This window comes from Cupressus sempervirens, chromosome 5 (genome assembly GCF_028749045.1).
Source record: "Cupressus sempervirens isolate cs-2001-9-10 chromosome 5, ASM2874904v1, whole genome shotgun sequence".
In the NCBI taxonomy this organism is placed as follows: Eukaryota; Viridiplantae; Streptophyta; class Pinopsida; order Cupressales; family Cupressaceae; genus Cupressus; species Cupressus sempervirens.
The window spans coordinates 562,161,631-562,184,589 of NC_143122.1; the positions used below are offsets into that span (position 1 = coordinate 562,161,631).

At 36.0% G+C, this 22,959-nt stretch overlaps 1 pseudogene; it reads left to right on the plus strand.

Annotated features, from left to right (window-relative positions):
• The first annotated feature begins 17,965 nt into the window (after positions 1-17,965).
• Positions 17,966-22,959, plus strand: part of LOC149557172 (DNA mismatch repair protein MSH2-like) — an 84,250-nt pseudogene continuing 79,256 nt past the window's right edge.

Sequence of the window (22,959 nt, forward strand, 5' to 3'; positions counted from 1 at the left end):
TTTTGTTTATAACATGTTGTAGAAATCATATTATTGCGAGAGAAGTTATATGGACATAATATACATGTTGGTGATTATATGTATAACCGCAAAAGTTTATACAGGTTGCATGGAATAGAGTTTAATGTGTTTTGATGAAGCAAGGCAATGGAATTGATCAAGGAAAGAATTATTTTGGTTGCAAAATAATTACTTGTCCAATTAGAGTCGACATCCTAGATGATTACTCTAACTTGGAAAATTGAATTGTAGTCCTAGCTAACCCAAAAATATTTTGTATAAAGGCATGGTATTTGTGCAAAGGACTTATTGTGATAAGAAGTGTGCTTATGATTATGTAATTGTGAATTGCAAAGTGAGCAAACTTTTGTGAAAGTGATATATGCAAAATTTTGTATTAACTATCTAGTGATTTGAGATCAAGTTGGACATCAAGCTAGAGATATATGATCAATCAAATAAGGAAAATAATAGTAGATTAATTGTTTGAGAAATGAGCTCCTCTTGTAGTTGAAATTACATGTTTGGTCAGTGGGTTTTTCTTGCATACATTATACTACAACTCCTAACAGGGTTGGCATAACTCCTCACTGGGTTGGAATCTCCTAATAGGGATTCAAAGTCTCCTAGTAGGCATTGGTTATACTAAATTTTCTCATTGAATCCTAATAGGGTCAATCCTCTAACAAGGAACATATATATTAGTAATTTATCTAGTGGGTATCATCCCCACCCGAGTTTTCCCTTGGTCAGAGTTTCACTAGTTAACAAAATATGGTGTTATGAGTTATCTTTGTGCATTCTTACTATTACTATTGAGCATTACTTTATTTCTTTGTTATCCATGGTTTAGAGTAAGTAATAATATCTAGTTGGTGACTAAATTTTGTAGATTATTGATTCACCCCCCCTCTCAGTAATCCCTATTTCTAATAGAGGAAGGATAAGAAAATTTCATTTAAAGATGAGAATCAACTAGGAGAGTTGAGAGGGTTTGGGTATAACATTGATGCTCAAACCATTGAAATATGGAGTTTATCTCTAGAGCATCAAAAGCCCACTCTCATGGAGATTAAAGAGTCCACTAAGGGACTGTCATATTTTGGAATGTGCACTTTACTTCTAGTAGAAAAATTTATGGATTTCAAACTTCAATAGCACTATTGGGAAAGAGTAGGATCGATGTCCTAAAGTAACAACTAGAGAAAGCCTATGAGAAGTATATCCAAGCCAAGAGGAACTATGAGGAAGAAATGAAGAAGACCTATGTCTCAGAGAAGAAAACCTGTAAATAGAAAATGAGATAGTAGCATTAAAAAATACTATCATATCTACTATAGATATTGAAGAAAATAACATATAAATAGAAGGATATGCACCTAAAACAAAGGATGTCATAGGCCAAGCTATGGTTGTTGATGAAGAAGAATTGGAGTCTAGAAAATAGATATAAATCTAGACTATCAAAAATTTGCTAATTCACAAGATAAATTCATTAAAACTTGTTTCACATAATGTGCATAGAAATTATCTTATTTTGCAGGAGGTAGAATACAAATGATTTGAGGCAATTTCTCTATTGTCTCCTCTATTCACTTTGTGGGGAACTTAACCCCAATTCTTTGATAACCTTGTACATATGCTAACACAAAAGGACTTGCTAAAGGTAATGATTACCAATGTCAGAAAAGTTATTAATAAGGTAAGAGATTTAAATAGTTTCTTTGTGGGAAAGATGGAGTTGATTCAAAATAAGATGAAATTAATAGCCACAGGAATACCAAATTTTATACCCAACATTTTGGATAATGATGGAGGTGTTAAGGAATGGATAGAATGGTCATCCTCTTTTTATGGCATTCTAAATCACTCTAGGTTTATGACTTACTACAATGGTGAAGCAAACATTGTAGTAGTATATGATTTAATTGATGTGTTATATAAGCTAGAGTCAAGGATGGCAAAGATAACCCTAGAAGTTAAGGCTATAATAGATGCAAAGTGGAACAAATGCCTTGAAGAATTAAATGGAATCAAGGATTCCACTTGGCCTGATGTGGATATTGATATAGCTATTTGGGAAGTTATAGTAGAGATAAAGGCCCTACCATCTAGAGATAGAAACTAGGTAGTTAAATTCACTATTAAAGTAGAAGAGACAAAAAGAAAAGGCAAGGAAAGTGAAAAGTAGTTAGAATACAAATAGAATTATGTTGACTCCTAGAAAAAGCACCACCTGCTAGTTTTGCAAATGCTTCCCCAATTTTGTCTTAATATAGAGAGATTATTTATAATGTAACAATATAAAAATATCTTTGTATTTGTCTTCAAATCAGTTTTTTACATCTATCCTCTCATCTAAAGCTTGTTACGATCCTTCTATAAAGGGATTTCCAAGATGTGGAGTAGAGTTCCAAAGTTTGTAGAACTTTAGTTTGATGCTAATTACAGTCGGTCCATGTTTTATGTCAATTGTATGATGTATTTAGTTTTACAAATCTAAGAATGCAATGAATCTTCAATGAAAAATCTTTTTATACCTTGAGTTATATTTTGATTTTCATACCAATAATGTATGCTTTTCAAGGAAAATTAATACAAAGGAGAAGTTCTACATATTTGTATCTTTGAGTTTTTTCTTCATTTCATGTATCTATTATTTTGAGATTGAAATGAGCAAGGTTCTTTCAATTTAATGTAGCTTGGATGAGTTGTATATATTTTTCATTTATTTCTTTTAATTCAAGGAGTTATTTAAATTCTTTCATGAATTTATAGGGTTTCTAGGTATATGGGAGGGATAGCATAAGAATGAAATTTAGGGTTAACAACTAATAAATTTAATTGCAAGTCAATTAAATAATGTCTTGGGTTACTTATTTGACTCTATATAACAATGGATAAGGCATTGATCATTAATTAAAATGCAAATTTATGTGGTCATGTGGTTGCAAAATACACATATAAATCAAAAAAAAATCCTATTCTATAATAAAGAAGTAAATTGCTGGTCATTTCCTTGTTGTAACACATAAGTTGATTACAATATCAAGAAGATTGTTGACCATTTATCTTCTATAAGGGATAAATCTAAGAAGATGAATATTAATGAATAAATCTAAAGGAGAGAATCAAAGAAGATGTCCATCTAAATTCCTAGGTGCACCCACCTTGGCCTTGCAAAGTCTAAAGAGTAGAAAGACATTATGTTCTTTGTTGAAGTTGGTCAACAATTGAATGAAGTTTATGTTGAACATAGAAACTAGCTAATCCTTAGGCATTTATCTTTTCTTTGTGTCCTAGTATAGGGTTCTTGCAACCTGTAGTTTCAAAACACCAATAGATTCTATTTTCTAAAAAGGGATACTAATCCTTTTCTAGGGTTGGCTAAGCAAAGAAAAAATAAGCAATCCAAGTGTTCTTGATGTTTTATTTCATTTCAAAGTGTGGCATAAACTATTTGTTAGAATTTTTAGAATAACTAAGAGGGGGGGTGAGTCAGTTACTCAATGTCCATAAGTAAAAATTGAATAATAAAAGAATTAAACATTATCTATTTTGTTTATCTTGTTGTAACTCAGTCTCTTCTATAATCTAAATAATAATGTTAACTAGTAGTGCACTATCCTAATATAATAGACTATCCTAATATAATAGACTTGCAGAATGTAAAATACCATAAAACATTCAACACAAGTTTGACACTAGAATTTAATGTGGAAACCCAATTTGGTAAAAACTACCAGCAACATGTCACTACTTTTTTACTCTTCTAAAGTGAGCCCTATTTGGAGCCAACCCTATTAAAGGTTATAATACACACTATTAAATATGACTTTGTTAGAATATTTAATTACCCTATTAGGAGTGGCCTTGTTAGAGGAGTTTAGAACATTCCATTTGAATGTCGCCCAGTAAAAGGATTTATATAGACTTTTAAGTCCTTTAATGACTATTAGGCAAACCTTTTATTAAAATGATTTTAATACAAATTGTTTACAATTATTAGAAAGAAAATAGTAGGGTTTGATATATATGATTATAACTCACTTTGCAATTTTAGATCTCATTTCAGTTCATGTGTTGATTCTTTGATAAGCCTTCCTTGTCACCTCTTTTCTTGATTCACTTGGAAACCCTTCAAGAAATCACCCTTCTCTTCACAAAAAACTTAATCCTTCTAGTTAGATTCTCTTATCAACCTCAGTAGCTTTGTTCCATCTTACTAAAAACATGCACAATTTCTTTGTTTCTTTCTCTTCTCTATATGTCCTTTGCTTGTGTTATTCTATCCCCCTTCTTGTGCATACATTTTAAATTTTTTATCTATACCTCCTTAAATAGGTAATTTCAGTCCTTTGTCATTTTCCATAATCATCATAGATCTTAGGTTCACAATTTGATTCATCAAGTTCATTATATTTTTTCATCTTCCTTATTTTCTAAAAACTTCACATTGATTTTATCTCTTAGATCATTTACCCAATCCTATCCTTGAATAAAATTATCCAACTCATCAATACATATCTTTCACATGCATTCAAAACAATGTTACTCATCCATTACTAATTTCTAATACTCGATCATCACTAAATTGCTTGGTCACTAGAGAGCTTCTAGCTTAGCATCAATATAGTTTTCTTGGTAAATGCTAATGCTTGGCCAACACTAAATTTTCTTGGCACTTATTATGGCTTGGTTGGTACTAGCATCACTTGGCATGAAGTTCAAATTTCCTTGATCTTTTACTCTATTGCTTAATCAAGTTTTACATAAGTGATCTATCTTGGCTTGCACTATCAATACATGAACATCAACATGATTTAAACAATCACTTTGTCTTACCAAAGTCTAACTAATCAAATGTCCATTGTATCTTCCTTTTCATAACTCAACCTTTCTACAAGATGCTTTTTTTATGATAAATTTCTCAAATCCTCTTCATCGATCAAATAGATATTACATTTAGATCATATAGTAACATGTCTCATCAATAGATTTGACATCAATGACAATATACAAATTATTTCAATTTTACTTTACAATAATATTCCTCTTTGGCATTGATGGAAAAACCTCAAAACACCTCAAATATATTATGTTAGGAATACAACCTCCCTCTTTGTTATGATGCAATCCAAAAGATTTTACTTTCATGGGTGACCAATATCCTTAGTTTCATTCTGATTCTCATCCATGCAATTTCAAAAACTCCCTCTATGTTCTTTCTTCTTCTTACATAATATTTCTCTTTAGTACTCTCTTTGCCTCTTTAGTAATTATCTCCCTCTTTGACAACAATGCCAAAGGCACTATCTCTCTTGTCTTCATTTTCTTCATACATCTTGATTATTTATATAAGTACATGTGAGGGCTGAATTCTATCATGTATGTATGAATGATCTATTATGAAATTCTCCTTCTTCTTCTTTACTTGAATACCTTAGGCACCTCCTAAAGTAGAACTATCTACATCAATGGGTTAGATATTCTCATTAGCACATTTGATGCAATGCACCATTTCTCCTTAAGTTTATTTTCTTAGGGGAATCGTCTCCAGTTTACCTCTAAGATATTCATGAGCATGTTTAGTTAAGGCTTTATTGAATATGTCAAAAAAAATTTCTTTGGTGCGTACATATTCTAACTTTACTTCTTTATCTTGAACTAGTTCTCTCTAGTAATGATACTTGATAGAAATGTGTTTGGCTTTTATGTGAATCATAGGATTCTTTGATATGTTGATGGAACTTTTGTTATCAAATAGTTAACCACTAGATCTATAATTTATTTCTTCATTCCTTTTAGTAATTACTCAATCCACATAATATTTGAATAGTTTACTATAGCTACCACATACTTGGCTTCAACTGTTGATTGTGAAATACAATTTTGTTTCTTACTTGTCCATGAAACCAATCTCTTTCCTAGAAAGAATACACCTCCACTAGTTTTTTTTCTATCATCAATATTTCCTTCTTAATAAGAGTTAGTGAATACCTTCAGTTCATATTTGCAACTTCTCCTCTAATACAATCTATAATCTTTTGCACCTTTCAAATATCTTAATATCCTTTTCACTATCATCATATGGTTCTCCTTAGGATGTTTTAAAAATTGAGCAACTATCCCAATAACTAATGTAATATCAAGTATACTATGAACAAAATATTGTAGTTTTCCAATCATTGATATGTATAGTATACATCCACAAATTCATCATTTTAGAATAACTTTTGTCCTATAGACATAGGTGTGCTCATTGTTCTATATTCTACCATTTCAAAAAAAATTGATATCTCCTTGATATATTTGGACTGAGTAATGAAAATACCAAACTTCATTTGATATAATTGCAAACCAAAAAAGAATTTGATTTCACCAAATATTGACATTTTAAATTCCTTCTTCATTTCATCAAAAAAATATTTTTCATAGTGCTTCTTTTCCTCCAAATATAATGTCATCAACAAAAAATTTAGATAGTAGTACTTCATTGTTCTTATCAATCTTCAAGTATAGATTACTTTTACCATTTTTCCATTTAAAACCAATCTTCACTAGCTAATTATGAAATGTTTCATACTATCCTCTTGTGGCTTGCTTCAATCCATAGAGAGCTTTGCTCAGTTTACATGCCATATTCTTCTTGTCTAGGTCCACAAATCCTTTAGCTTGTTCTATGCACATTTCTTCCTCAAGTATACCATTCAAAAATGTAGATTTGAAATCCATCTGATATACCTTAAAGTTTTGGTAGGCTAAATATGCAAGAAGAGTTTTGACTTCTTCTAGTCTTGCCACATGGGCAAACATTTCTCCATAGCCAACTCTTTTTTCTTTAGAATATCCTTTGCATACCAATCTAGTTTTATTCCTTGTGACTTCACCTTTTTTATTTAGCTTATTCCTAACAACCCATTTTTTCCAATTAAATTTTTTTTCCTTTGGTCTAGGTACTAAGATTCAAATGTTATTCTTCTCAATATGTTCAATTTCTTCAATCATTTTCTAGATCCAATCTTTATTTTCTAGAGCATCTTTGACTGACTTGAGCTCAAATTCACAAAGTAAGCATGTATCACTTCTGAATATCTTTCTTTACATAACACCAAATTCTACATCTCCAATAATTTTTTCATATTTATGATGTCTTCTTACATACCTAGCTGTAGGGCCCATTTGCCATTGCACCAAAAGCCATGACTGTTAGTGAACATGGAACACCACATAATTAACCACCTGTGGGCAGGGGAGCGCGTTGCATCACCCAACAATCTCCCCCTCGACGTGCATACCAGGTGCTTACACGGGTCGGGAAGGCACCGGGGAGATTTGAACCCATGACCAAGCTAAAACCAGGCTCTGATACCAATTGTAGGGCCCATTTGCCGTTGCACCAAAAGCCATGACTTTTAGTGAACATGGAACACCACATAATTAACCACCTGTGGGCAGTTGAGCAGGGAGAACAAATAGCTGTTGTAGATTCTGATACAGCGCTGTGGCACAATAGACTTGGGCACATGAGTGAGAAAGGTATGAAACTACTTCATTCAAGGAAAGTTTTACCAGGTTAAAATGTGTGAATATGGATTTCTGTGAAAGTTGTGTGTATGGAAAACAAAAGAGAGTGAGTTTTGTAAAGACATGGAAGGAAAACAAAAAGGAGAAATTAGAGCTTGTGCATACAGATGTATGGGGACCGGCTCAGGTATCTTCCCTTGGTGGCTCTCATTATTATGTTACATTTATTGATGACACAACTAGAAAAGTATGGGTTTATTTCCTTAGACAGAAATCTGATGTATTTCAAACTTTTAAGAAATGGAAATGCTTGGTTGAAAATGAGACTGGTAAGAAATTAAAATGTCTCAGATCTGATAATGGTGGTGAGTATTGCAGTCATGAATTTGAAGATTATTGCTCCACTAATGGTTTTCGTAGACAAAAAACTATTCCAAGGACTCCACAGGAAAATGGAGTGGCTAAACACATGAACAGGACTATAATGGAGTGCGCAAGGAGCATGAGGTTGCATGCTGGGTTGCCCTTACACATGTGGGCGGAGGCTGTCAATACTGTAGTATATTTGATTAATAGAGGTCCCTCTACTCCTTTGGGCTGTGGTATTCCAGAGGAAGCATGGACTGGTAAGAAGGTGAGTTATTCTTTTCTCAAGACCTTCGGTTGTGAAGCTTTTGCTCATATAGACTCTGAAAATAGAACCAAGCTAGAAGCGAAATCAAAGAAATGTGTCTTTGTTGGATATGGCATTAATGAATTTGGCTATAGGCTTTGGGATTTTGAAAATCATAAAATTATAAGAAGTCGGGATGTCATATTCAATGAAAAAGTGTTGTACAAAGATCTGTTGCAGCAACATGAGAAGAAAGAAGATGATTATGTAGTGCTGGATGATACTCCAAAAGCTGATGTTCCAGCCATTCCTCATGATGTGCAACAACTGCAACAACAAATACCACACACACCAGTGAATGTTAGATGGTCAACAAGGCCAATTAGACCTCCACAAAGGTTTTCTCCCTCTTTGTATTCTATTTTACTTACTGATGCTGGTGAACCTGAAAGTTATGATGAAGCTGTGCAGGTGGATACTAAGATTCAGTGGGAGTTTGCAATGAAAGATGAAATGGACTCTTTGCTGAAAAATAAGACATGGGATTTGTGCAAGTTGCGTGCAGGTAAAAAGGCTTTACAGAATAAATGGGTTTACAGGTTGAAAGAAGAGGAAGGAGGTAAGAAAAGATTTAAGGCCAGGTTAGTTGTAAAAGGATTTGCATAGAAAAAGGGAATTGATTTTGATGAGATATTTTCTCCTGTTGTTAAAACGACTTCTATTCATACTGTTTTAAGTCTTGTGGCTACTGAAGATTTGCATTTAGAGCAAATGGATGTTAAAATAGCCTTTCTTCATGGTGATTTGGATGAAGAAATATATATGGCTCAGCCACAGGGTTTTGAGGTCAAAGGTAAGGAGAACTTAGTGTGCAAATTGAAGAAAAGTTTATATGGCCTGAAGCAAGCACCTTGGCAATGGTATCTGAAATTTGATAGTTTTATGCATGAGCATGGATATAACAGGTGTCATTCAGATTACTGTGTTTATTTTAAGAGGTTGGATGATGATAGCTACATTATTTTATGTCTATATGTTGATGATATGCTTATAGCTGGGTCTAACATGCATCATATTAAGGGGCTAAAATGCCAGTTAGCACATGCATTTGCTATGAAGGATTTGGGGGCAGCAAAACAAATCCTTGGTATGAAGATTTGCAGAGATAGGAAGAACAGAACATTGACGTTATCTCAAGCTGATTATGTTACGAAGGTGTTGCAACATTTCTCTATGGAGAATGCTAAAGCTGTCAGCACACCTTTACCTGGTCATTTGAAATTGACTAAGGAGATGTGTCCCAAGACACAGGAAGAGGAGGATAAGATGTCCAAGGTACCCTATGCTTCAGCTATAGGAAGTTTGATGTATGCTATGGTATGCACTAGGCCAGATATTGCACATGTAGTGGGAGTCGTTAGCAGGTATATGAGTCATCCAGATTTTGAGAATTGGAATGTTGTCAAGTGGATTCTCAGATATTTGAGAGGAACATCCAATAAGTGTTTACACTTTGGGGGCTCTACTACTGATTTACAGGGCTATGTTGACTCAGATTTGGCTGGGGATATTAATACTAGGCAGAGTACTACAGGTTATGTCTTTACTGTTGGTGGGGCAGCCATGAGCTGGGTTTCTAGGCTACAGAAGATTAATGCTCTCTCCACTACAGAGGCAGAGTATGTTGCTGCTACAGAGGCATCCAAAGAGATGATATGGCTTCAGTTCTTCTTAGAAGAATTGGGACATCCTCAGAAGGATAATTATTTGTTCACAGATAGTCAGAGTGCCATTCATCTTGCTAAGAATTCAGCTCTGCATTCTAAGACCAAACACATACAGTTGCGGTACCATTTCATTCGGTCAGTTTTGGAGGATGGATAGTTAAAGTTGGAGAAGATACATACCAATGAAAATCCAGCAGATATGTTGAAAAAGGTTGTCACAAGGGAGAAGCTGAACTCCTCTTCAGCTTCAGTTGGTCTTTTAGACTAAATGTGAATAAAAGAACAGCAGAGTCCAGGGTGGTTTGATCCAGTGGGAGCCCCATGTGATAGTTGTATTGCTACAGGATCAGTCTCCAAGTGGGAGATTGTTGTTTAGTGTGGGGCCTGATTAGTCCCCAAGTGGGAGATTGTTAGATTGTGGTGACTGATCAAGAAAGTACTGTACATACTTCATAAATAGTGGGGTTTGGGCCGACATGGTAGCCGACATATTATGGCCGACATATGGCCGACATGCTATAACCCTAAAGCGGTTTAATACTTGTATAAAAAGGGCTTAGGGATGGGTATTTTTATGTGTGGTGATACAAAATTGGTTCTTGCGGCGGTATTGAGCTGTAAGGGATTACGGATTGTAATCAGGTTGTAATCACTGGATTGTAATAAGATCAGACTTGCTATTTGGTGGATGTAGCCCAAGGATTAGGTGAACCACATTAAATCTTGGTGCCTTGTGTTCATTTCTATATGTGTTCTATTATTTTTTTTATTGGTTATATTTGCATGTAGTTTTTATTTCTGTCCGTGGTTTATCCTAACACTAGCTAGCACAAGTTGTCTCCTTCTTTGTTCTTTAATAGGTTCAGCTTGAAAAATAATATCAAGCTCATTATTTCTTTCTTATTTATGATTCGGTTTAGCATGCTCAACATTGTCTATCTGATGGTTGGCATTGCCTATCTGTGACTTGACATCTCATGCCTGTTGCTCAACACCCACTCTTTCCTACTCAAAAACCTATTATTGCACCTTGACATTCCCTATCTTCAGGGAAATTATAGCTTTGTTTCCTTGCTTAGTATGAGTTCTAGAGCACCATCATCCACATATATGAATGCACTATAATATTTAGGTTCTTCTTTATATTCAACATCATTTCTTTCTAATCACCCATTGAGAACAATGGGGAGTGGAACATGTAGAGTGAGCGGGAGTGGGTTTTTAAATCAACAACTAGGTAGGAATGGGTTTTTGAAGTAGCAGCTAGGCGAGAATTAGGAGAACACGGGCATTGGGGGGCAATCTGTAGCTGCAGGGTAGGAATCAGAGGTGAATGATGTGGATGCCTCAAAGGATGGAGACCCACGAAAGTTGCTGCCTCACCCAGGTGAGAAGATTCCTCCCCTTCACTCGGGTGGTGGGCCGCCTGGGGCTTGGGGGCACTGGTCGAACCTATTTGGAGTCAAACCATCAAGTAAGTCGACATTCCTGAAAGTCATTGATAAATCAGACAAGGAGAAGGGTTTCTTTGCTCTAGAAGTTCCTTGAGAAATTATAGACCACAATATTCTTAGTATGGCGAATACTCTAGTGAGAAAATATATAGGGCCAAGGCCCAACATTGATGTTGTGAGGGTTTTTACCATAAACAAATGGGATTTAAAGGGGCATGTAGAGGTGATAGAAATGGCTAAAGGTTTCATGACTTTTGAGTTTTCTTGCTTGGAAGACTTTTCTAGAATCCTGTGCATAGGGAACTGGTCTCTGGGGAGATCTACTTTAATCTTGTAGAAATGGTCTTCAAATCTGGACTTGAATAATGATTTCCTATCCCAGGCTCCAGTTTGGATTAGACTCCTAAAATTGCCCATGGAATACTGGCATGAGGATGTCTTTGATGGAATTGCTAGGTCTTTTGGAGAGTTTCTTTCCATTGATCCTATAACGGCAGCTAAGAAGAGACTTACCTATGCAAGGATATGTATAGGAGTAACCAAAGGACAGGATATACCTCAAGTTATAGAATTTCAATCTCAATTGGGAAGAAAAATCCAAAAGATTGACTATGAACATGTACCTTTTGCATGCTTCCATTGTAAGAAGGCAGACCACAAGGCTGGATTCTGCCCACTATTCAAATGAAAGGGAATGGGGGGAAAGGCCTGCCCTCAAGGAGGGAAGAAAGCTGCTCATGTTCCCAAAAAGATTTGGAAGAAGAAAGAAATGCAAGTCAAGAAAAATGGAGAGGCTAAAGGAAAAGCTAATGATTCTATTCCTGATCTCCAAGCTGAACTCCAGGACCTCTAGGTTGTAGTGGAAGCACTAGAAGGAGAAGGGAAAGTGACAACTGAGGACAAAACCAACCCTCCCCAAATGAAGGAAACCAATGATAATCTTGAAGAGGCAAGTATTATGGAGTCTCAAATCCATAAGAGTTTTGAGGAGTTTGATCCAAACCGTTCCTCTATCCTAGACTCTATGGAGGAACAAAAGGAAGGGGAACCAATGTCTCAAAACTCCACAAACCTAGTTAGTAGGGAACCCCCTGTAATAGTGAATAGAATCTTAGAATGGTTGTCTGCTTCAACATCGAAACAACTAGCTAGGCTAGATGCTTTGTTTGATTTATGTAAAGAAGAAGAAGAGCCTCCCTGGATAGAAGTCAGAAGAAGAAAGAAGAAGAATAGCTGGGACCCCTCTCCTAGCTCTTCTGCTTCAACTAGAAGCAAGGCCAAGGTAGATCTTGGTCATAAAACCAACCCGGTGGGAAGGAAAAACAAGAATGAAATCAGGAAGGAGGAAGCAAGAAGAAACATCATGGATGGAACACAATGCACCATCCAGGAAGCCCGCTCATTAATTCAAGCATGAAGATCCTCTCATGGAATATTTGTGGACTCAATGGAATCCACAAGCAAGAAGTGGTAAGGAATATGATAAGGGATCAAAGGCCTGATATATTTCTAATTCAGGAAACAAAAATGAAGAAAGAAAATCTAGAAAATATTAGATTCAACAGCAACATGAATGGAATTGCCTCAAACTCAGAAGGAGCATCTAGAGGGCTACTGCTATTATTCAATAACAGACATTTCAATATTGTTCTCAAGTATGATGAGGATAACATCCTCTTCTGTAGAGTTCAACATTTGCAAACTAATGATTGCTGATTTTTAGTGAACATTTATGCTCCCAACAACAAGAGAGATAGAAAAAATTACTAGGTCAAAGTTGTAAAGTTGATGCAAGCCAGTGACATTAAGAAAGGCATAATCTTGGGAGACTTCAACTCTTCGCTAGAGGACAAGGAGAAGATGGGAGGATTACCCCTAGATTGGGAAAGTAAGCAGGATCTTTCCAATTTCATCAATGACCTGGCCCTAATGGATTTGGAGCTCTCGGGAGGTACTTTTACCTAGTCTAACAAGAGAGCTGGTCAGGACTGCATTCAGGTTAGATTGGATAGAGCTTTAATCTCCTCGAATTGGTTGCACTCTTTTAGCTATAGATTATCTCTGCTTCCTAGAGTTGGTTCTGACCACTCCCCCATTTCACTTTCAGTGTCCCCTCTTGAGCCCAAGAGAAATTGCCCTTTTAGGTTCGAGAAAATGTGGTAAACTCACCCTGACCTATTGGATAATGTCAAAAGATGGTGGGGGATTGGTGTTGATGGCTCAACCATGTTCAGAGTCACCAAAAAGCTCAAAAATGTGAATAGGATGGTAAAAATTTGGAACAAGTCTAATTTTGGCCATATTTTCCATGACAAGGAGGAGTTGTCAGACAATCTATCTGTTATCCAAGATAGTAAACAGAAGGAAGGATATAATGAGAGTAACAGGGAGGCTAAGCTGTTGATCCTGTCTGATCTTCATAACATCATCAACAGGGAGGTAAAAATCTTGAATCATGCCTTAAGGATGGAGATCGAAACATGAAGTTCTTTCATCTCTCCACCCTAAAACATAGGGCTAACAACAGGATCTCTAGAATCAAGAAGGGGCAGGTGTTGTTGTCTGAAGATCCAGATATCTCGGCTGAAGCAGTCTCCTTCTTCTCTTCTCTTCTCTCTGAGGACCCCTGCTTTCCAAGGTGGACCAAGAGGATATCATCTCTTGTGTTTCTCAGATTATTCAACCCCACCAAAATAAACTTCTCTATGCTATTCCTAATGCTTTGGAAGTTAGAGAGGCCCTTTTCTCCCTACCTGGTGACAAATCACCTGATCTAGATGGGTTTCCCACCTTTTTCTTCCAAATGTACTGGCCGGTGGTCATGGGGGATGTGGTTAAGGTAGTTCAGGAGTTCTTTGGAGCTAGAAGTATTCTTAAGGAGATAAGTTCTACCTTCTTGGTTCTCATCCCTAAATCCACAGGGGTTGACTCTTTTGAAAAGTTCAGGCCCATCAGTTTGTGCAACTCTTTCTACAAGATCATCTCTAAAGTTCTCACTTCTAGAATGCTTAAAATCCTACATCTGATCATTTCGCAGCAATAATCTGGCTTTGTTCCTAGGAGACAAATCTTGGACTCGGTGCTAATGGTTCATAAGGTTATTCATTCTTTAGAAGCTTCCAAGTGGGAAGGTATGTTGCTCAAACTAGATCTTTCAAAAGCCTATGATCGGGTGGACCAGTCCTTTCTTGGGAAGGTCCTTCAGGCCTTTGGTTTTGACAATAAAGTGTGTAAACTCATTTCTCAATTGGTGTCTACGTCCTCTCTTGCTGAATTGATTAATGGAGCCCCCTCTAATTTCTTTAAACCTTCTAGAGGTCTCAGGCAAGGAGACCCCCTCTCAGCTATCCTCTTCATTATTTTAGCTGAATGTGTTGGGAGGCTTATTGAACGTAAAAATTCTGATGGAAGTCTTAAAGGGATTAAGCCTTCTTCAAAAAATGTCCCTTTCATTCACCATCAATTTGTGGAGGACACTATAATGGGGGGGAAGCTTCTGTGAAAGAAGCTAAGACTTTGAAAGAGGTTCTTGATACTGACTCCAGAGGGACTGGACAGCTGATTAACTAGAACAAAAGCTTGACCTTCTTTGTTAACACCCCTGAAGTCAGACAAAGGAAAAATGCTAGAATCCTTGGTTGTGGGGTGGGCTCTCTCCCTTCATCCTATCTAGGGCTCCCCTTGGGCTCCTCTCCCCCTGACTCTTTCTGGAATGGTATTCTGGATAGATTCAACAAGAAGATGGTTGGATGGAAAGGTGCCTCTCTCAGCTAGGATGGGAAATGTTTACTAGTCAAATCCACTCTTCAAAACCTTCCCATTTATGCCCTAAGCCTTTTTGGAATTCCTATGAAATTTGCAAAGAAAATGGAGAAAATATAAAGAGACTTTCTATGGACCAGACTTGAAGGAAAGAAAAGGTACCCTCTTGTTGCCTGGGAGAAGGTCTGCCTCCCCAAGAGGTATGGTGGTCTGGGCATCAAAAAGATTACCCATCTCAATAAGGAACTTCTTGCAAAACAAATTTGGTGAATCTTCAATAACACTGGTGAATGGAGAGACATTCTGGAAAATAAATACCTCAGAAGACCCTCTCTTCATTTTACTTTATTCAATGAGGACATCCCTAAAGGGTCGACTATTTGGAATGGTATCTTGAAGGCTAGGGACTTGGCTAAGGCAAGGGTCTCTTGGAAACTAGGCAATGGGGAGGATATTCAGTTTTGTTCTAACAGGTGGTTATGTCAAGGCCCACTTTCTAACAACCCAATTTTTGAGAGATGGGTGCAAGAATGCACGAAGCTATATGGGTTTAAAGTAAGTAATTATAGGGTTAGTTAGGAATGGAGAGACCTTTCCCTCATTTTTGAGGATTTGAAACCAATAATGACTATGCTTAACTTCTTTGATCCCTAGTAATAATAAGGATGAGCTAGTCTAGAGGGATAATCCCAATGGAAGTTATTCTGTTGCTTCTGGCTACAACTCTCTTTGGAGTTTAAAGGAGAAACTCCCTTGGGCAGATGCTTGGCTCATGGGCCTAACTCCAAAGATCAACATATTTTATTGGCTGGCCCTTCAGAACAACATCCTAATGCAAGATAATCTCATGAAGAGAGGCCATGTTATGCCCAGTAGATGCCCGCTCTGTAAAAACCAGTCTAAGTCGAGAAATCATATCTTCATTCAATGTGACTTTTCTAGGGAGGTGTGGAATTCTCTAAATTAGGAAATGGAGATTCTCTAGTGCTAGCCGGATAACCTTATCGAATTTTTCAGTCATTGGAAAAGCCTTTGTAAAATTGCAGGCCGGCAAGATAATTATGCCTGGTTTTTGCCTCACTTCTGCTGAAGCATCTGGAAGAAAAGGAACAACTAAATTTTTAGGGACAAAGAGGATCCGGCAATAATTCTAGGAAGGAAGATTTTGAAAAACATATAAGAAAACCTTCAAGTGATGAAGGAGGGGGAAGTTGATATAGGTGATAGGAAGACAGTTAAAGAAAAAGACAGGGATCCCAAAAGATAGGATGCCAGATGGATTCTACGCCCGGAAGGATAGTCAAAAGCCAACATCAATGGTGCTTCTAAGGGCAACCCTAGCCCCTTTGGAAGTGGTGGAATTATAAGAAATAGTTTTGGGGAGGGGATTGCGGCCTTTGCTCTCCCACTTGGAACCCAGACCAACCATTTGGCCGAAGCCAAAGCTGCGTGCAGTGTGGTTAAGCTGGCTTTTGAAGCTGGTGTTTCCAAACTTTGGCTTGAAGGGGACTCCAAAAACATAATTAACAATATTAATGGTATCTCCCCTCCCTTGTGGTTGATTGAAAATATAATTTATGAGACATGTGCCACCCTCACAAAATTTGAGAAGGTCCACATCACTCATGCATTTAGAGAGGCAAACCCAGTTGCTGACTGGTTCACTAACCAAGGGGTGGGAGTAGACAAAGAGATGATCTGGCATTTCGAAAAAGATATTCTGACGGAGGCTAAGTCACTAATCAAGCTGGAGAAAATCCATGGAAGTATGGGTCAATCTAAATGTAATCATGTTTAATAAAGAAAGAATGGATGTTGGTATGAGCCATAATAAGTTTCTTGGTTTTTGTAATCTCAAGGGATTTTCTCCATCTTTTCGAAATGTTTGGAGGATCATTATCATTTTCACTTTCTATTGTATCAGAGAGGTGAATGATCATGAACCCAATAATAGAAATAGAGCCAAAATCTTGGCAAGAAAAAATTTGCAAAGATTGGGGCTCATGAGAATTGTTGAAGAAAAAATGGATGTCACGACTGGAGAACGGAGCAGAAAGGAGCCGACAGGTGAAGTGGAGAAGTGGAAGAATATGGGTGAAGTCTGGAAAAAATTGGAAAAGGGTGGGGTTGTAAATTTTTTTGAGAAACTCAATGGTTTTGACCCTAAGGTCACCAAAAACATGGTGAACTTGTGGAACAATGGCAAGGTCAAGGTGAATGGGGTTTCTTTCCAAATCATAGAGGAGGTGGTTGTAGAGGTCACTGGTATCCCTATCGAGGGTTTCAAATTCTACAGGGACAAGAAACTTTCGTCCAATGCAGTCAAGGAGTTCGTGAAAAATTCTACAGAGATGAACAAGTTGGAAAAGAAAGAGTCTTTCTATGTGACGGAGACTATAAAGAAGTTCTGGAGGTATGTTTTATATGCCCTCATTGATTATTTTACCCTGGACCCTAGGTTTGATCGGGTCAGAACTCACCATTTTGTGATTTTAAATCATTTTTGCCATAAGAGAAGAATTTACATTCCCTTTTACATTCTCACTTCTATGAACAAGGAAATCTCTAGTTTCAAGAAGAAAGCCATTGTTAACCCTGCTTTGCATGAGGGATTATTGTTCCTCATCCATGAGCATTTCAAAGCTCAGTCTATATGCAATAACCCTCCTCAAGTTGAGAATGTTGACAAAGGCAGCTCTAGCTTTTCTTCTGACTCTGATGACATTGAGAGCATTAGCTCGAAGGAGGAGAATGTTTCCTCAAGAAAGAAGAAAAAAGGTCAAGCTAGGAAATAGTCGATAGCTACAACTCCCAATAGGAAAAGCCCTAGGGATCACGACCAAGCTCAAGCAAAAGAGGGTTATGCTGAGGAGGAGGAGGAAATGGATACAAAAGATTCTGACAAAGTGTTGGAGGAGGTGTTGGAAGAGGAGAAGCCTGGGAAAAAATGGAAGAGGGAGGTAGTGAGAGTTGAGGAGACTAGAAATCAGAGGATGGATGTTATTCCTCTTCCCCTCTCCCTTGTCCAGTCTCAGCCTCCTTCAAAGGAAAAAGTGAATGTCATCACTGGTGAGAACAAGGGGGAAGTGCAGGTCAAAAATAGGAGAAAGTCTTGGAAAAATTTCAATGTGAGGACTGCTACTATGGAGATTTTTAGGGAAGTTATGAACCCTCAGATCCTGGTGGACAACCTGGAGTAGCCTAGGCTAAATGAGCTCATAGACCCAGCTATCCTAGCCATCTCAGATAATGCAAGGGAGACTGGTATGAACCTGCTTAATAATGCCTGCAGTAGTATGATTGACAACTTCAGATCAATCAAATGGCTCTTCCATGAGCTAGAGGAAGTTAGAGAAAGGGTGTCCCAGATGGAAAGTATTAAGAATAAGATAGGTAATGATAGCCAGGAGGACTAGGATAATAGAGAAAGCTTAAATGAAAGGAGATTAAGAAATCTTGAAAACTACAACCACAACCTGGCAAGTTAGATGATTTCTCTCCTGAGTTTGATGAATGACAACATCTAATCCCTTGTTGGTAAACTTAAGGACAGGGGCTTGCTAGTGGAGGAGGGAGGACAGAACATGGATAAGGCCAGGCCGTATGATGACAAGGCCACAATCAGTATGTTCACCAGTATGGATCAGGGCATGGAGAAGGTCCAGGATCAAATGGCAAAGGAGCAACAAAAGATAGTCAAGGTAGCTCAGACTATGCAGGAAATGGAGAATATAACCAAAGACTAGTTTTCTTGTCTTTTGTCTTTTCGTCTTCCTAACTTTTGGCTTTTGGACAGGCTTTCTGTAGTCTATTTTAGTTTGTTTGTTTTCTGGCCTTTCTATGGGCCTTTGTTTTGGGCTGGGTCTTTGAGCTTTTTTTCAACTGTTGGACCTCTGTTTTGGCTGGGCTTCTTTTGCTTATTATCAATCTTGTTTCTATAAAACTTATGGGTTTCAGGATCCCTTAAAAACCTGTTTATCTTATCAAAAACATCATTTCTTTCTATGAATTCATCAACTTTCACATTTTCACTTTCCACAACTTTGTTAGTGTAAGATTTTAAACACTTGCAAGCTTTACACTTGGTGAAATATCCTAGGAATATACCTTCCAATTTTTGCATTAAGTTTTCCATTCCTATTATCTTTAAATATCTAGCATTTTCTTTTAAATATTTTGGAATATTTCACATTAGGAGTATATCCATACCATAGTTCAAAAGGTGTAGCATTTGTATTGTAATTTTTTTAAGCTATAGACAATAGTACTAATAGCTTATCTCCAATATTTATGTGACATATTCTTCTCCATCATTAATGTTCTAGCATAGTCCATTATTGATCTATTTCTCCTTTTAGCTATCTCATTCTGAGGAGGGGTCCTTGGTGCTAACATCTATCTATTAATTCCTCTATCAATGTAGAATGTATTGAACTAATTGGAAATGAATTCACTGCCTACATTAGATGTCAAATAGTTTAGACTCTTCTCTATTTATTTTTTCACTCTAGCCAAATACTACTTAAATAACTTAAAGTAGCCTTGAATGGGTTATGTTTTCTAATTTAGTCTTGGTTTAGGTCTTAGTTTCTAGTTGTGGTAACTAGTTTTTATTTTTGGTCCTATTTACTAGTTTTCATCTGGTCATTATAATAGGTTCCAGGGCTTTGTAAAATTTGGGTACTTTTTTGGACTTATTTAGTGGTTTCAGGTCCTCATAAAATTTTATTTTGATACTGTTTCTTTAGTTGGTTTCAGGGCCTTGTAAAACCTAGTGGATTTTATTTCTTTATCTGTTTTGATGATGTTTTAGGGTTTTGAGGTCCCTTCAAAACCTATTTTTACCATAATCTAAAACATTACATCATAATCCTAGAGTAATCAACAAACATAATGAAATACTTATCTCCATAATAGATTTGAACATCAATAGATACACATAGGTTAGTATGAACCAATTCCAAAATATCACTAGATTTATATTTTTATCTTAAAAGTAAACTTTACCATTTTTCCAAATTGACATTGTTTACACATAGCATTGTCAAACTTCTTTAGTTTTCAAAACCCTCTTACTTTCTTCATTTTACTAATGTTCACCAAATTGTCAAAATTTACATGTCATAACATTTTATGCCATAACCAAACATCTTCTTGTCATGTAAAAAAGCATGTCTCATTAGATAAATCTAGATAGAAAAAGTTACCTCTTGTTTGATAACAACTTCCAATTAGCGTTTCATCAGCATCATATATCTTGGCCTTTCTGAGATGAAATTCAGCTTTGTATCCCAATTTGTTTAGCTATAAAATACTCAAAAATTTATAATTAAGTCCTTCCACCCAGTAAACATTGTCACAGTTTATTTTGTCAATAAGTTGAATTGTACCTGTACCTTTTACAACACATGGAATATCATTACCAAATTTGACACTATTGGAAATAGATTGACACAAGTATGAATATGTGTTTTAATCATTGTTTTATCATTGATGTCAAACTCGTTGCTTGCTGGTAAGACAATTGCTTATGTGATTTAAGTACTATGACTTGTTTGATTAATGAAGAGGATTTGATCAAATGAGGTAACAATAGAACCTAAAGGAAATGCTGAGTTATGATATGAAAAAATTAGAAGGATTAGTTAAGGCACTGATATTATAGTTCATTGATAATCTACTTAATATTTCAAAGGATGGTTACAATGATTAAGTTCAGAAGAAAAAGTTTTAAAAAAATTGTCTACCAAGCTTAACATTCAGCACAGTAGGTGCCAAGAAAAGATAGTGTAAGCCGAGCAGAAAATTAGTTAGAGCTACGAAAAGTAAATTTCAGTATAAGCTGAGTGAAACAATGTAAGCTGGGTGAAACAATATAAGTCAAGTAAAGTTTAGTTGATGCCAAGCACCAATAAACTTTATTTTGTTTCGAGTGTTTTGACAGTGGATGTCGACCAACACAATTTATGTCAAACATCAAAAGCCAGTTAATGTCGAGTGTGAGAATTATGAGAAAGATCATGAATTCAATAAATCTAAGTTGACAAGTTTGATTTTTGGGATTGTGTGAACTGTGTGAAAGATAAGCTTGATGAGCTAGTGGTACAAAATTCAAGATGAACTATTTTGAAGTGAATTCAAAGAGTATTGAAAGAAGTTTCTAGAAGGGAATATAATGAAATGAGGGTTAGATTAATTGAATATTACCTAATCCAAACTAACCCTAAAATGGATGATGAAAAATGAATAGAAAAAAATCTTAGTTCTCTATTTATAGAGATGGTTGGTCAGAAGCAAGGGTTGTCATGTGTGAGAACCTAAGGAAGACAAAGAGTATAAGATATTTTCTTAATTTAGTGACCTAAGAGAAGAGACTACATTGGAAAGTAAAGTAATAAGGCTTAAGGATATGGATGCTTGAAGGGTGAACAAGCTATTAGAGCTAAAGAGTGTAAAAGCCAAGCAAAATGGAGAATTGAAACAAAGATCTATAATATGCAAATGGAGTTGTAAGTTGTTATAAGACCAAGCCTTACTATTACCTTCTAATCATTGTATAAGTCTAAGGTAAATTCTTTGGATTAAGGTTGACCTAATAGTTATTTGTAAATACTTTAACTAGGTGACATTGCAAGTGAATGATCTAAAGTCCTCAAAAAGGCTACTCCTAATAGGGTGATTAAAATCCTTTAACTAGGTCACATTTAACAGTGTGTATTATAACCTTTAGTAGGTTTGGCCTTTTATAGGGCATCACTTTAAAAGTGTGAGAATGAGTAGCATGTTATTGGTGGTTTTTCCCAAATTGGGTTTCCACATTAAATCATTGTGTCAAATGTGTTATTGAATCTATCATGTTTCATGTTTATAATTTTGCAAATTGATTTGACAATAATTGACAAGTTTAAGTGATTGCATAATCTAATGGATGTATTCATGATGAAAATATTTTATGGTTATAGGTTCACTAAGTCGTAAAAAGTTTTAATTGTACATCTAAACCTTGGATAACTAATTCACCCCCCTCTCAATTATTCTAAAGAATTCCAACAATTAGTATCAGAACCATCTTCTTAAGAGGACTAGTTTGAAGGTACTAGAAGCATAAAGATCAAGATGTTGAAAAGAGAGGTATCCAACCTTAATAGAGATAAATTTCCTACATGAAAAATCTGATGAAGCCATACCTAGGAGGTCTTAGAGATCATGCATAAACTACCATTATTGTTGAGCATGTCATTCTTGCTAGAACCCTAACTGTTGAAGATCTAAAAAAGATGAAAGAACAAAACTAGACAATGTTGGAGATTGCCTCTTCCCTGAGTTATGTCAAGCTCAATGATATCAAGGATTGTGATAGTGCAAAGAAAATGTGGGATTCTCTACACACCATCTATGGAGGTGACAAAAATATTCTAAGAGCCAAAGCTGAAAGTCTTAGAGGTAAGTTCAATGATATGAGAATGTAAGAAGGTGATAATATTTCTCAATATTGCTCTAGGATAAAAGATGTTGTTAATGCAATAAGAGGAGATACTAGTACAATATATAATGATACTATACTAAGCAAAGTTTTGATAATATTACTACTTATATATGCTATTAGAGTTTCTACAATACAAGAACTAAGACATATGCCAAGGAATAATCTAAGTCTTGAAGGTTTGGTAGGTAGGCTCATTAATTTTAAGCTATCTAACTTTGATAATTACAAACCCAAAAATATTGAATCTTCTTTCAAAGCTAAGTTGTCATTAAAGGAGCTTGATGAGAAGAAGAAGAAGAAAAAGGAAAAATATGTGTCTAGTGATAGCAATACAGATGAGGAAGATGTAGATCAACATGAAGCACTATTAGTAAGGAGATTTTATAGAGG